Below are 13,970 nucleotides of genomic sequence, written 5' to 3'. Positions count from 1 at the left end.
TTATGCTAAGTGAAATAAGCCAGTCAGAGAAAGATAAATATCACATGATCTCACTCATATGTGGGATATAATGATCAACATAATTTGATGAAAAAGAATAGATCCAGAGACAAATGGCAGGGGAGTTGGGAAGGTTAGAGAGCAACCAAAGGACTTGTATGTATGCATATTAGCATAACCAATGGACACAGACACTGGGGTGTTGGGGGCTTGCCTGGAGTGGGAATGGCTTGCAGGGGGAGGAGGTCAAGCGGGAAAAAAGGAGACATATGTATTAATTAATTATGTAAATAAATAAATAAATAAATTTTAAACATCTTTTATTTCAGACTTGGGTTTCAGCAGACACATTCAGTCTATAAAATAATATATAGGCCTCTATACCATATTTAATTTATTTACATAATTAATTAAGCTTGTACATATCCTGGAATATGTTCTAAGAGTTTTATTTATCTCAGTGTGTGATGGTCCTCATTTTAAGAGCACTTAAATTATTCCATTTGATTCTATGAATCATGTATTATTACCTCGATCTGGTAGCTTTACATATTGAGACTAAGAAAAATGAAATAACTTCCTGATAGTTACAAAGAAGGTATAGAACAAAGAAACTTATTATCTCACATATGTCTGACACCAAAGTCCATCCCTTAAAACCTACATCATACTTGAAAACAGAATGAGTATCAGTCACATGACACACACAGATATGTTTTTGACCACTTTCAAATTCATGAATCAAATCTGCAAAGAATATTAACATAGATGTATAGCATTTACAGCAGTGCCTAGCAAATGCTGAGAGCTTTTAAAATGTCTTTAGTAATCAATATTTGTGATCATGATCAAATTGTGGATCTAATTGAGGAATAGAATAAAATTTAATATAAGTAAAATAAAATTTTATCTAACTCGAAAACACAATTAATAAAGTGTGCCGAAATTCAGTGGAGGTGGTTTCCTTTACATTATTTAGTAAAGGTTAGGGGATTATTTTACTTTAACCATACTCTGCAATGAGGAACTAAATTTCTTTGAGAGGATAGTTATTTCTACTTAAGAAATAACTACCCTACAGAGCCACAACTTAGAGATTTACAAGTTTAAACAATAAAAAATAATAAGCTGGCTAAATTACCCAGTGGAGAAAACTCCTTCAAAATTTATGAACACATCACCTATAAAAGCACAATGTTACTTTTAAAATACTTTAAAGTCCCTCCATTGTGCTCAAAGAGTTACAATCAAGAAATGATTATACTCTCCCAGTCTGTTGATACTACATTGTTGAATGAATGAATCATGGGTAATTTCCTGCAAAGTAATAAAAGATGATCCCAATTTCCATACAGGGAAACATTTCTTAGAACTTGTAGCCTTTTATACTGCCATGATTAATCACCTGAATAATTTAGATTTAATAAAATTTCAAATTTACTTCTAATATTTATCAATTAATTCATTTTTGTGAATTGATGAGGAGATATTTAAAGATATCTTAAATTAGATATCATTCTAATTATCACTGCATAAGCAATCATCCTAAAATGTAGCAGCGGTTCTCAACCTGTGGATCGCGACCCCTTTGGCGGTTGAACAACCCTTCCACAGGGGTCGCCTAAGACCATCCTACATATCAGATATTTACATTACGATTCATAACCGTAACAGCATTACAGTTATGAAGTAGCAACGAAAATAATTTTATGGTTGGGTCACAACATGCGGAACTGTATTTAAAGGGCCAGAAGGTTGAGAACCACTGGAAGGGACAACATTTGTCTTACTCATGAATACACAAGTTGGAAAAAACACAGAAGGTATGGTTCCCCATTTCTCCATTCTGCAAAAGCTGTGTTGCCTCAAAGGCCAAAAACTGTAATCAACTGAAAGCTTGGCTATAGAGTCAATGCTAACTCTGAGCAGGATGTTAGTGGAGGCTCTTGCCAGAACACCTTTAAGTGAAGAAGTCCAGGCAACACCGGGAAACCACATTAAGGTGTTAATTCACAGTCAACCCAAATGGCAATCAAAGGACTCAAATCCAGTTGGATTTAAAGAATCTGGGATAGCACAAAATGGAGAGTAGTTTGGACTGCCATACTGTCGTGGACAAAAAGACTGCAGAAACTACGAAACTATAAACAATGGATATGTTTTACATAAAGGAAAGTGTTCTTCAGAACACAAATAAAAAGTCCAGCGGGTTGAACCAAGAACTGTGGAAAATCTTTCATCAGTATAATTCCCAGTGGGTCAATGCCTTAGTTAAATAAGGAACACATGTGTGCAATGGGATTCCAGAATTGGTGTGGGTCACTGATTGTTGTGGTATCTCCTCTTTCAGGGGTGTATCTAGAGAAGTTTTCTTATGTTAATTCCACCAGTGTATGTTTTTGTGTGTTTGCAGAAATACATGTGTCTTTAGATCACACATCTCCCAAGGGAGAAAGATGGTACTGAATGACCTGCGCTGAAAAGCCAGAGTTTTGTGTTGAGAAGATTCATTCACACCTGGATCTGCCATAAACAACAAGGTCCTTAGACCTTTAAGCTAAGGCAAATGATGTCACAGGGCAAGATTTTAATGGGTTTGGGAAGAGTGTATTTTGCATGGAGGCAGAATGTGAATTTTTTGTTATGAGAGAAGGAACTGTGCAAGCTCACATTTCAGAAATGACTGCAAGAATAGTTTCAATAGCACATGCTCCTTCTGGCCCTGCCACTTTTCTGTGAAGAGATGGAATTTATGTTCTCTCCTTTTGAACCTGGTTGAGCCTTTGTACGTTTTTTGATGAATAGAACGTAGTAGAAATAATATGTGCCCTTCTATGCAAGGCCATAAAAAGTGATACAGGATAGAGATGTCTACTTCATTCAGATACAAGGATAGAGATGTCTGTACTGGATAACTAAGAGGATTTACCATTGGCAAATTCACCCAGACTTTTCCTATGCAGCTAAGTGATTAATTGGCATGGCAAATGGTTTCCCGACTTATTAAACACTGAGCAGGGACCCTGGAAATACCTCAAATTTGTGACAAGATAAGAAGCTTGGATCATAAAAATATAAGGACCATAAAGAACATATTTCTGTGTATGCCGACAAATAGTGCATGAAAAAAATGCACTATACCTCACACCTTGGAGATATCAGTTTCAGAGAGAACATTGTTGCAAGCAAGACCACTCCTACTCCTACCTTCACATAACCAATCCGGTCTCTAAGGCAATCTAATCTGGCATAGAAAAAAACACACAATACAAAAGAATACATTAATACATAAATAAATAAACAGAGCATATGTATGGTTTAAACTACTGCATGGTTAAGGAAAAAAATCCACAGCCCACATCTATAATAATAAAAGCGTAATATGCTAATTAGACTGGACAGCCGAACAAACTTCAGGACATCATTCCCGATGTCCTACAGCACAAAGCCACCACGGCGAGGGCCGAGGCAGAGGCGGTTATGGGCAATCAGGCAGGCAGGCAAGCAGTTATGGGCGATCAGGCAGGCAGGCGAGCAGTTAGGGGCGATCAGGCAGGAGGGCAAGCAGTTATGGGCGATCAGGCAGGCAGGTGAGCAGTTAGGGGCGATCAGACAGGCAGGCAGAATGGTTAGGGGTGATCAGGCAGGCAGGCAGGTGAGTGGTTAGGAGCCAGTGGTCCCGGATTGCAAGAGGGTGCAGGCCAGGCTGAGGGATCCCCCTCCGTGTACAAATTTCATGCACCAGGCCTCTAGTTTATTTATAATATTTAGAGTTGAGACAATGTTTTTATATTAACTACCTGATTTCTAAAACAAAGAAATATGATCAAGTGAAAAAATTTATAATATTTAGATTAAAAAAACCTCTATAAAGAATCATAAATTTCTCAGTAGCAAAAAAAAGCTGTTCTTACTCTTTCCCTCTACACACACACAAGTGTATGTTCTATAAAACTAAACTAGTTTTTTGATAGGCCCAACATTCATGTAGTGTATTAAATAGAAGGAAAATTTCAAAATCCAGGCAATTTTGACATAGTGTTTAAAGTGATTTAAAACATAAAGATTTTAGAAGTGGGTTGAAAGGTCAATTTATGAGAGTCTCATCTTTTCAAAATGGGAAGCCTCATAAAAAGCCCTATGGCGAAATGGCTCTACAAAGACATTACATTTGGTGATAACACGTAACCATGCAATAATTTATTATTTCGTTCATTCAGAATTAATTGTGGATATGAAATATTCAGAGATTTATGCTGATAATAAAAATATGTAACCATAAGTTAGAAATGTGCCATCTTTTAAAGATTGTCCTTGGCATGCAGGAGACAAGTAGAAAAAATTACAATACTTTGTCATATGAGTTAGTATGAAAATATGACAAAATTGTTGTTGGACCTGAGACTAAGTACTAATTCTGGACTGAAGGAAAGGTATTTTACAAAGTGATCACTAATTTACTCTATTCTATGTGTTTAACTTGGGATTTTTGCAGTTTAGATTATTCATTATTATATTGGTCATTAGTGGGGGTTTTTCATATTTATTATACCTGTCCTATGTTTTAAAAATGTTGTTTTTAAATTTTATTCTCCTTATTAAATATTCCACATACAATAACAAAATATTATAATACAAAACAAGTATTATTCCATTTACCTCTTTCATTAACTCATAATTGATTTCATTCAATATCTCAAGAAACAACGGTGATTGGGACAAGTCTTGAGCTGTATGACAAAGAAGGAGTGGAAAGAGACACTTGATGTGTAATGAAAAGTTTTACTGTGTTTGTAACATATGCATTGAGTCTTGAAGATGAGTAAAAATTTGCCAAATGACAAATGTAGAGAGAGTGTTCCAGGAAAGTAAAGCTGTAAAACAACATGAAAAATTATGTTTTCACCATAATCACATTTTTCTTATTTATGACAATGCTTTGACAAAGGTTTTTATGCAATAACTCATGATATTCTGGGATACAGACATACCCTATTAGCAAAGCTATTATTCTCATCTGTCTACACTGTGTTATGTTAACACTTTAAAGAATATTCAACTAAGTTTAATCCATCTAAAAAACAAATTTTTAATGATAATCTTTCAAAACAGTATATTTATTTAATTGCTTCAAGGTGGATCCGTGGCTTTCTGCAATGATAACACAATAAAGCAAATCTACTCTGTTGAATACATGGCATTAAATGAAGTATTTAAAGACCCATGGGCTGGTGTTGCTTATATGAGTTGTCTAGATATCAGAAAAATGACCCTCCTGGGTTTCCATTATTTTAAATACATCATGGAATAGAAAATCATGCATAATGAAAGCTAATAGAATCCCTTGTTAATGAAAACAAAATATATTAAAATGAAACAATGATAAATGATGATGACAGAGACACAAGGGCACTAAAATACATACTTGCAAGTATAGGCTACTGTTAAAAAACAATAAAGTATAGAAATGCTTCTTAGCTATGTTATTAAAATTCAGCTGGACAGAGAACATTTCAAGAACAATTATTAGCAATAATAGATACTATTTTCTACATATTTTTCTTGGATTTAGCATTGACTATATTATTAACATATTGGATGACATGCTTTTAAATTTAGAAGAAAATGTTGTACATCCTGAAATAATAATAACTGTATTTTAAAGTATTTTTCAATAGTGCCTACTATGGAAAATTCTTTTTCTCTGCTTTATTATTCAAAACCAGTACTTTATCACTCAATAACACATTTTTTTTCTTCCAAATGAGTTATATTTTTTAAATAAAATTTTCAATTTTGTGGAAGAAGGCAAAGGATTTTGGTCCTGTTTATTGATCCAATTTTGTATGGAGTAAACATCTAAGTTACTTTCCTTTCCTCTTTAACTTCCTAGGCTAAACATTCAAAATATATGAAATAATTACTGGCAGAGGTTTGCAACAAAGTTTTCCTTAAAATAATGATTAAAATTAAGAATATACTATGTGCCTTCATTTGTGTTACATGTTCCAATTGATTCAACAGGTCAGTCCCAGCGTTTCCTAATTTACCAGACTTTATCATTTTTTTAGCCTCTGTTTTTAAGTCATCTATTCTTTTATATATTATCCGATAATCACTCATGTTATTTCTCTCAGTATCTATACATATAAAAGTCTAAGTGCTCATCCAACCAGTAGCTATGATGTGCACTGACCCCAAGGGGGAAGATGCTCAATGCAGGAGCTGCCATGATGTGCACTGGCCACTTAAAACTAAACAGCACCATGGACCTTGCACTGGCCACTTAAAACTAAACAGCACCATGGACCTGGCACCGACAAACCAATACTTGGCTTCCCCCAGGTGGGACACAGGCCCCGCCACCATCCCGGAACGACACCCCACCAAATTGCAGCCAATGCTGCCAAGACCCCATGGTGCAAAATGCGGCCCACAGCCGAGCCCAGCCCAGAAACAGTCTCTGTGGGCACCGGGTAATGACGTCACATAGCAACTCCCAGCTTCCTCTCCTTAGCAACTAGCCTCCTTTGAGTTTCTTCAGCCCAGGAACACAACTTGCTTTATAGCCAGGTGCAAACATTTTACACTTTAACGAAATGTTTGGGAAGCGTTTTCCCGTGCCTCATCTCATTTGATCCTCACAGAGGTCCTGGAGTAGGTATATAGGAGACTCAGTGGAATCCTATTTTCTTTTTATTAGCCAGAAAATGAAGATTTAGAAAGTTTAGAAACTTGACCCGACTGAAAAGAAGTAAGAAATGGTGGAACTTAAAAATGACTTCAGGTTTTCTCACTGTGCAGAATATAGTCAAACACTGCTGCAGTTAAATATTTTACCCTTTGTTCTCCCTGTGTGATCTACAATAACAATCTGCTTCATATTGATATTACTGCTATTTTGCTGACAATTACCTGAAACAGAAGTTTGGGTGCTTCACTGAGCTGGAAAAAGTTTAGCTAAATCAGGAAACAGGTCTAATAGTCTATGCACCATCACACACTTCAAAACCAGTTAAAGACACATTAAAAGATCTTGCCTGGGAAGTATTAACCCACCCACCATATTCACCAGACCTTGCTCCTTCAGATTACCACTTGTTCCCATTGATGGCATGCGCACTTTCTGAGCAGCACTTCAAAACATAGGAAGAAGTGGAAAATTGGGTCTCTGAATGGTTTTCCTCAAAACAAGAAAAGTTCTATTGAGAAGGTATCCACAAATTACCTAAAGATGGAGGAAATGTGTACCTAGCAATGGACATTACTTTGAATAAAGCACTTTTGATGTTTCTCTTTAAATTATCGTGTTTTCTTTGGATTATAAATACTGCATTATTAACCAGTTAACAGTTAATCCGCATTATTAACCAGTTAAGAGTTAATTCATATTATTAACCAGTTAATAATTAATTGGCATTATTAACCAGTTAACAGTTAATCCGCATTAATACAGCAGATTTTGTAATAAAAGAAAGCACAATAACTGCTCAGAAAGTGCGTGTGCCATCGATGGGAACAAGTGGTAATCTGAAGGAGCAAGGTCTGGTGAATGTGGTGGGTGGGTTAATACTTCCCAGGCAAGATCTTTTAATGTGTCTTTAACTGGTTTTGAAGTATGTGATGGTGCATCATCATTAAGCAAAATTACTTTGCTGTGTCTTTTGGAACATTCTGGTCATTTCACTATCAAAGCGTGGTTCAAATTGATTATTTGTTGTCAGTAGTGATCAGTATTAATGGTTTCACCTGGTTAATTTTAGAAGCTCATAATACACCACACCTTCCTGATCCCACCAAACGCAGAGCATTGTCTTCTTTCTGAAGCAATTTGTTCTTGCAGTCAATATTGACCTGGATCAATCCATGATTTTGTGCATATAGGATTCTCAAAATAAATCCACTTTTCATTGCCAGTCATAATTCGATGCAAAAAGACTTTCTTTTGTGCCGTTGAAGCAACATTTTACTGAGGACTTTTGGTTTTCCATTTGTCTTTCGTTCAGTTGATGTGGCACCCATTTTCCTTCCTTAAAAATCTTTCCCATTGCTTGTTAACAATCAGAAATTGTTTGCTGAGCAACGTTTAATCTTTCTGCAAGTTGTTTTTGAGTTTGACATCATCTTCATCCAATAATGCTTGTAATTGTTGGTCTTCAAACTTTTTTGGTTGACCTGGATGTTCTTTATATTTCACATCAAAATCATCACTTTTAAAGCATTTAAACCAGCATTCACAAGTATCTTAAAATGGAGCATGTTCACCATAAGCTTCCCGAAGTACATGATAACTTTCAGCAGCACTTTTCTTCAAAATAAAGTAATGAATTAAAATTACCGCAAATGCTCTTTTTTGGGGGCACAAAATTCAACATTTTTAAGCATAAAAATATCTATGATGTTAAAACCTTCAGAAAATTTGACATATGAAATTTTGAATACAACAAAATAGCATACATATCAAATCTCATATATATCAACATATGTGTAACTCCATCTATTGAAAAAAATCCACATTAACTGCTACACCTAGTACATCAGAAAGCAGGTCTAATTAAGCAAGATTATTCTATATACATAAAAAGCTAAGTTGACTTGCACATGCACAATACATAGAAAGCTCTTGCTGGCGCCAATTGCACGTGTGTGTTTTGATCTATCATTGCCAATCATAAATTTGGTTGACACTTCTATTGTAGAGACAGGTCGAATAGTGATATTAAAATATTTCTTCTAATTAATTCCCTTTCAATGTGCACAAATCGTGTACCGGACAGGACACTAGTATCTTCTAAAACTGACAGGCTAACTTCAAATTTTAGAAGCTTCACAGTTTCAGACAAAACTTTAGGCTACACAAGGATGGAATACTGTAAGAAATAAATTTGAAAAGAAAATTCAGGATCACACTAGTGACTAAAGAAGAGTTTTATAAGACAAGCTGAATACATGTTGTACCAGACAGTGTGAATTATAGTAATATGAGTTGTAGACAGAGTGGCATGTATTTGGGAAAATATGCCAGGGGCCAAAACCATGTAACACTAAGAAAGGAATATTGTGGAAGAAAAATTTTGTGTTTGTTGGTGTTCTTGAATGTTCTACAAATTCTTGGCAATGGAAACTGACAAGCTATAATAAAAATAGAAAACATCCTCCCACCTACCACCTGGAACTATTTGTTTACCCTTCAGGTTGTAAAAAACTAAGGACCATGCCCTACACTCCCCATAGAGAACTTGCTTACATTATAGAAATAAAGAAAGGATTTTCTCTATACACATCCAGAGAGGAGAGGGACAGATATGCCCACAGCAACCCCTATGTAAATCTGATTCTCCAAATTTTGAGGTTGTACTCTGTGTAGAAACCTACTACATGTGTAGACATCTGGCCTTCACTGTGTCAGTCTGTGGGAAATTGGAATGTGGGGAACTAAAGCAAAATTCTACTAGTATTCTGTCTACTTTCTTTGCATTATGTAATAAAATAGAGGCCCAGTGTACGAATTCATGCATGGGTGGTGTCCCTCAGCCTGGCCAGCAATCAGGGCCAATTGAGGCCAGCCAGCCGGGGGAGGGACCGTGGGAGATTGGCTGTTGAAGAGCACAGACAACCAGGTGGCAGCTCCTGTATTGAGCATCTGCCCTTGGTGGTCAGTGTGCATCATAGCTACCAGCTGGTCATCCGGTCCTCTGGTCATCCAATCATAATGATTGCTTAGGCTTTTATATATATAGACTAGCCGCCTGGTACACAAAGATTAGTGCAATGGGGATGGGTCCCTCAGCCCAACCTGCACCCTCTCCAATCTGGGAGCCCTCAGGGCCCTCTCCACACCCTCTCCAATCTGGGAGCCCTCAGGGGAGCCCTCTCCAATCTGGGAGTTTCTGTCTATCTTTGCAATCGTATGAGCGAATTGTCTGAGACCCCCAACACAGTTTGGTTTGTTGCTCACAGAATAATAGAGGCATTTTTTTTTCTTTGCTTCATTGGTGGGGATTTCCTGGAAGTTTAGGATATCTTCCCTTTAATTTTTCCTAGACACTCTGATTTTACTTATGTCTCTCACCTTTGCTTTCCCTCCATTCCCCCACCGCAACAGTAACTTGCTCCAGGCTCACTTTGCTCTAGTGTGTAGGAGATCTGTCTGCCACCAGAACTATAATTCCCAGAATTCCTAGTGCTCCCTGTGCTCTAGGTTTTCCCTTCCTGCTCTGTCTCCGTCCCACAGCCTCCCACTCTGCCACAACCCCCTAAGCCTCCGGCTCTCCTGCTCTGCTCTCCACCTGGCACCTGTGTATGCAAATTAATCTGCCATCTTTGTTAGGTTAATTTGCATATTCACTCCTGATTGGCTGGTGAGTGTAGCAAAGGGATGGTCAATTTACATGTTTCTCTTTTATTATATAGGATGCCTGCTTTTTAACAGAAACACCAGAGCTCTATATGAAAGAGATGATTTATTATTCACAGTAAAACGTAGCTAAAATGTGTATGTACATGTGTGAATATAGGTGTTTATGTCTGTGTATGTATAAATATATTAGTACATATAAATTTATGAATGTAAATGCCACTCAGGCCAACACCAAGGTAAATATTAGTATGTCTTATTATTTTCAGGTTCTTTAAAATTACATTTTAAAACTAAGCATTACATAAAGCATTTCCAGATAAATAAGTTTATATTCCTTGGAAATATACTCTTTTAAAACTTTTCATAAGAATGATACCATTATATAAAATTATATCATTTACCTATTATTTATTTAATTATAGCTCCCCATTTTAAATTCAAATAAACTTGACTACATTGATTACTTATCATATACTGCAAAAACCTACAGTTAAAACTGGAAACATTATTAAATAAACTACAAAGAAAATCAAATTGATAATTATTCAAAAATTGATCCTAATTTCCTGGTTGCATTTTATTTAGTATGTATAAGCCTTCATACATAAACTTATATTCTTCTTAATGTGACATTAGTTTTAAAAAACTTGTAATATTCTTAAAAATCTGAGTGCAGCATTAGTTATTTTCTTGCAACAATTCTAATTATAATGAAGGCTTTAATATATTATTAACATACAATTACTTTTTGCATCTTTCTAAATTATTTTGCTTTAATTCACCTGTTAAGGTCAACTTGATTATTGCAGGGATTTTTTCATTGTTTTTTTTAATTGAAGTCATTAAAATGAGTAAATAATAATAGTTATAAAATTTCAAGAACCCATTTTGCTTAGTGTACAAAAACTTTATTATATGGCATCATTATTTAATATTTCTTAACAAATTATTTTATACACTAAAATATGCAGTGACAAAGCTATTTAATAAGTTAAAAGATCTTCAAGAATACTTATTACATTTATCTACAAAGTCAATGGTTGACATAAAAAAATAAGTTACCACATCAATTTTTTTTAAAAACGATTTAATACAAAACCCAATGCTGAAAACAGGCTAGCAGTTTCTTAAAAAGTAGGCATGTAACTACCACATGCCACAGCAACAGCACTTGGTTTTATAACCAGAAACATAAACATTTACGTTCACTAAATACCTGTGCATGAGTATGCATAGTGGTTTTATTCATTAAAGCCCCAAACTGTAATCTTTCCTGTTGTCTTTCAATAGGTGAATGATGAAACAAATTGTAGTACACCCACATAATGAAATACTATTCATCAATAAAGAAGAAACTGTTAATATGCACACCAATATGTATGACTCTCCAGGGAATTATGCTAAATTTAAAAAGTAAATCCTAAAAAGATATCTACTGTATAATTTTATGCACATAACATTTTTGAAATTATCTGTAATAATAAAAGCATAATATGCAAATTGACCAAAGGACTGAATAGCAGAACGACCGTCCGGACAACCTTCTGGACGACCACGCTATGACACCCACTGGTGCTAGGCCAGCAAAGGTGGGTGCGATGCAATTGGTTGGGGGTTGGGGAGCCTCGCCACAGCCCTGCAATTGCCCCACAGAGGGAGGCCCAGGCCACCCTCTGCCTGGCGATTGATTGCAGAGTCCCAGCTAGGTGGGCAGGGCCTCCCTCTGCATAGCGATCAATCACAGAGCCCTGGCAGGGTGGGCAGGGCCTCACTGTGCATGGCAATTGATCGCATAACCCCACAATTGATCGCCCCACAGAGGGAGGCCCAGGCCAGCCAAACAATCACACCCCATGCCTGTAGCCCACAGAAGGAGGCAACTGGTGGCAGGGGGGAGGAGGGGCAGCGCCGCACAGAAGGCAAGCAGTGGCAGCGGCAGGGGTGGGACAGCCAGCAGCGAGGGGAAGGAAAGCCCTGATAGGCCCTGATTGCTGGCCAGGCCTAGGGACCCTACCCGAGGGATCCCAGATTGCGAGAGGGTGCAGGCTGGGCTGAGGACCGCCCCTGTACCCCACCCTACCCTGCATGAATTTTGTGCACTGGGCCTCTAATAGAATAAATAGAAGACTAAGAAATTATTGTGAATATATTAGAAAAGCATAATATATTGTTAAGAATTTTCTAAATATATTAACACTCATGTAATTCTGAATTAGTGTAAGTATAACTGTGATATAGTATGTAATTTTGAGAGTAATTGCATCAATAAAAGCACAATAGTGGCCATTACCCCTATACTCAAGAGATATATGACCTAGAATACCTATATTAATTAACAATCACTCATATATCCTAGTTATTTTTTATTTAGTAATCCTTTATCACTCCAATAATTCAATATCAGGAAATATTCTCAATTATGATTGTGAAATTAAATTATTTTCCTTTTCCACTTCTGTACTTTTGGTGATTAATACTTCCTTATAAAAGAGACCTTCCCTGAATGCTTCCCAAGGACAGATGGGAAACAGGTTGCTCTTCTTGCTTACACAATTTCCCATTGAGTATGAGATTAGTAGGAACATCCCAACTTATTAGCATGATTGTCAGTGGGACTTCATCACAAACAATCTGCTATGATGATAGGAAATTACCAGTTTTAGAGATTCCCAGAATAGCTATATCTCTTCTAATTTAATTTTAACAGTGTTAGATTCCCGATCTCAAAAGTGTAGTCCTGATTTTAATTAAATTACTTCTGATGGTATAATATGTTTGCAGATGAAACAGATATGTTTATTACTCTTAAATCTTGATGCAAACACACCAAATAAAAAACTTAGTTCTCAAAAAAGATTAGAACAAGAAAACTAGTGCTGAGTGTTGACAAATCAGATTAGATTTGGGGATGGTCTCCAGTGATTCAGTAGTCTTTGTTATTTTGTTATATTAAGGAGGACTTGGGAATTAAGGATGGAAACAAATTATTTGCCATTTCTCGCATCAAGAGGTAGAATATATTTTCACTCCCCTCGAACCTGGGCTGGCCCTGTGATTTCCTTTGACTAATGGAATTTGGTAAAAGTGATACTGCTTAACCTCTGAGGCGGGAGCTTCAGAAATCAGCAACTGCATGGAGAGACCACAGGGAGAACAAAGATTCTGGTCAGCTGCTCTCAGTTCCAAGCCAATAGCTAGCATCACCAGCCATCCACGTGCAGAAGTCATTTTCAACATTCCAGCACATTTGAACCTTCAGATGATTGCAGCCTCATTAGACTTCCCATGAAGCAGAAGAACTGCCCAGCTGTGCCCAATTAACCTACAGCATCATTCACAAGTAACAAATGGTTCTTGTTTTTAACCTAGTAAATTTTAGGTTATACCACAACTGATAACTGAAACCAAGAAAAATTGATTTTCTAAACCCCAATATCTCCTTTCACCTAACCAGAGATGCACTTGGTCAATTCGAATCACAGAGTTTCATAATATACAAAAGGTAGGAAAAACCTAGGTTATGAAATAAGCAGTGTAGCATCTCATAAGAAATCAGTGAGCCACTTTTTCAGGTGATATGAGAACAAAGGAAAGATGAAAGTAGAAGGAG

At 36.5% G+C, this 13,970-nt stretch overlaps 1 long non-coding RNA gene across 1 annotated transcript in view; it reads left to right on the top strand.

Moving 5' to 3' along the window:
* Positions 1 to 13,384, top strand: part of LOC106726537 — a 15,214-nt gene extending 1,830 nt beyond the window's left edge. The window contains exons 2-3 of the long non-coding RNA XR_001362607.1: positions 11,484 to 11,494; positions 13,375 to 13,384. This is a non-coding gene — a long non-coding RNA (uncharacterized LOC106726537). The remainder of the gene's footprint in view (positions 1 to 11,483; positions 11,495 to 13,374) is intronic.
* Positions 13,385 to 13,970: the final 586 nt, after the last annotated feature.

This window comes from Myotis brandtii, unplaced genomic scaffold, assembly GCF_000412655.1.
Source record: "Myotis brandtii unplaced genomic scaffold, ASM41265v1 scaffold279, whole genome shotgun sequence".
NCBI classification, from domain to species: Eukaryota; Metazoa; Chordata; class Mammalia; order Chiroptera; family Vespertilionidae; genus Myotis; species Myotis brandtii.
Note: the sequence above shows the minus strand (reverse complement) of the source record. Positions and strands in the feature narration are given on the sequence as shown.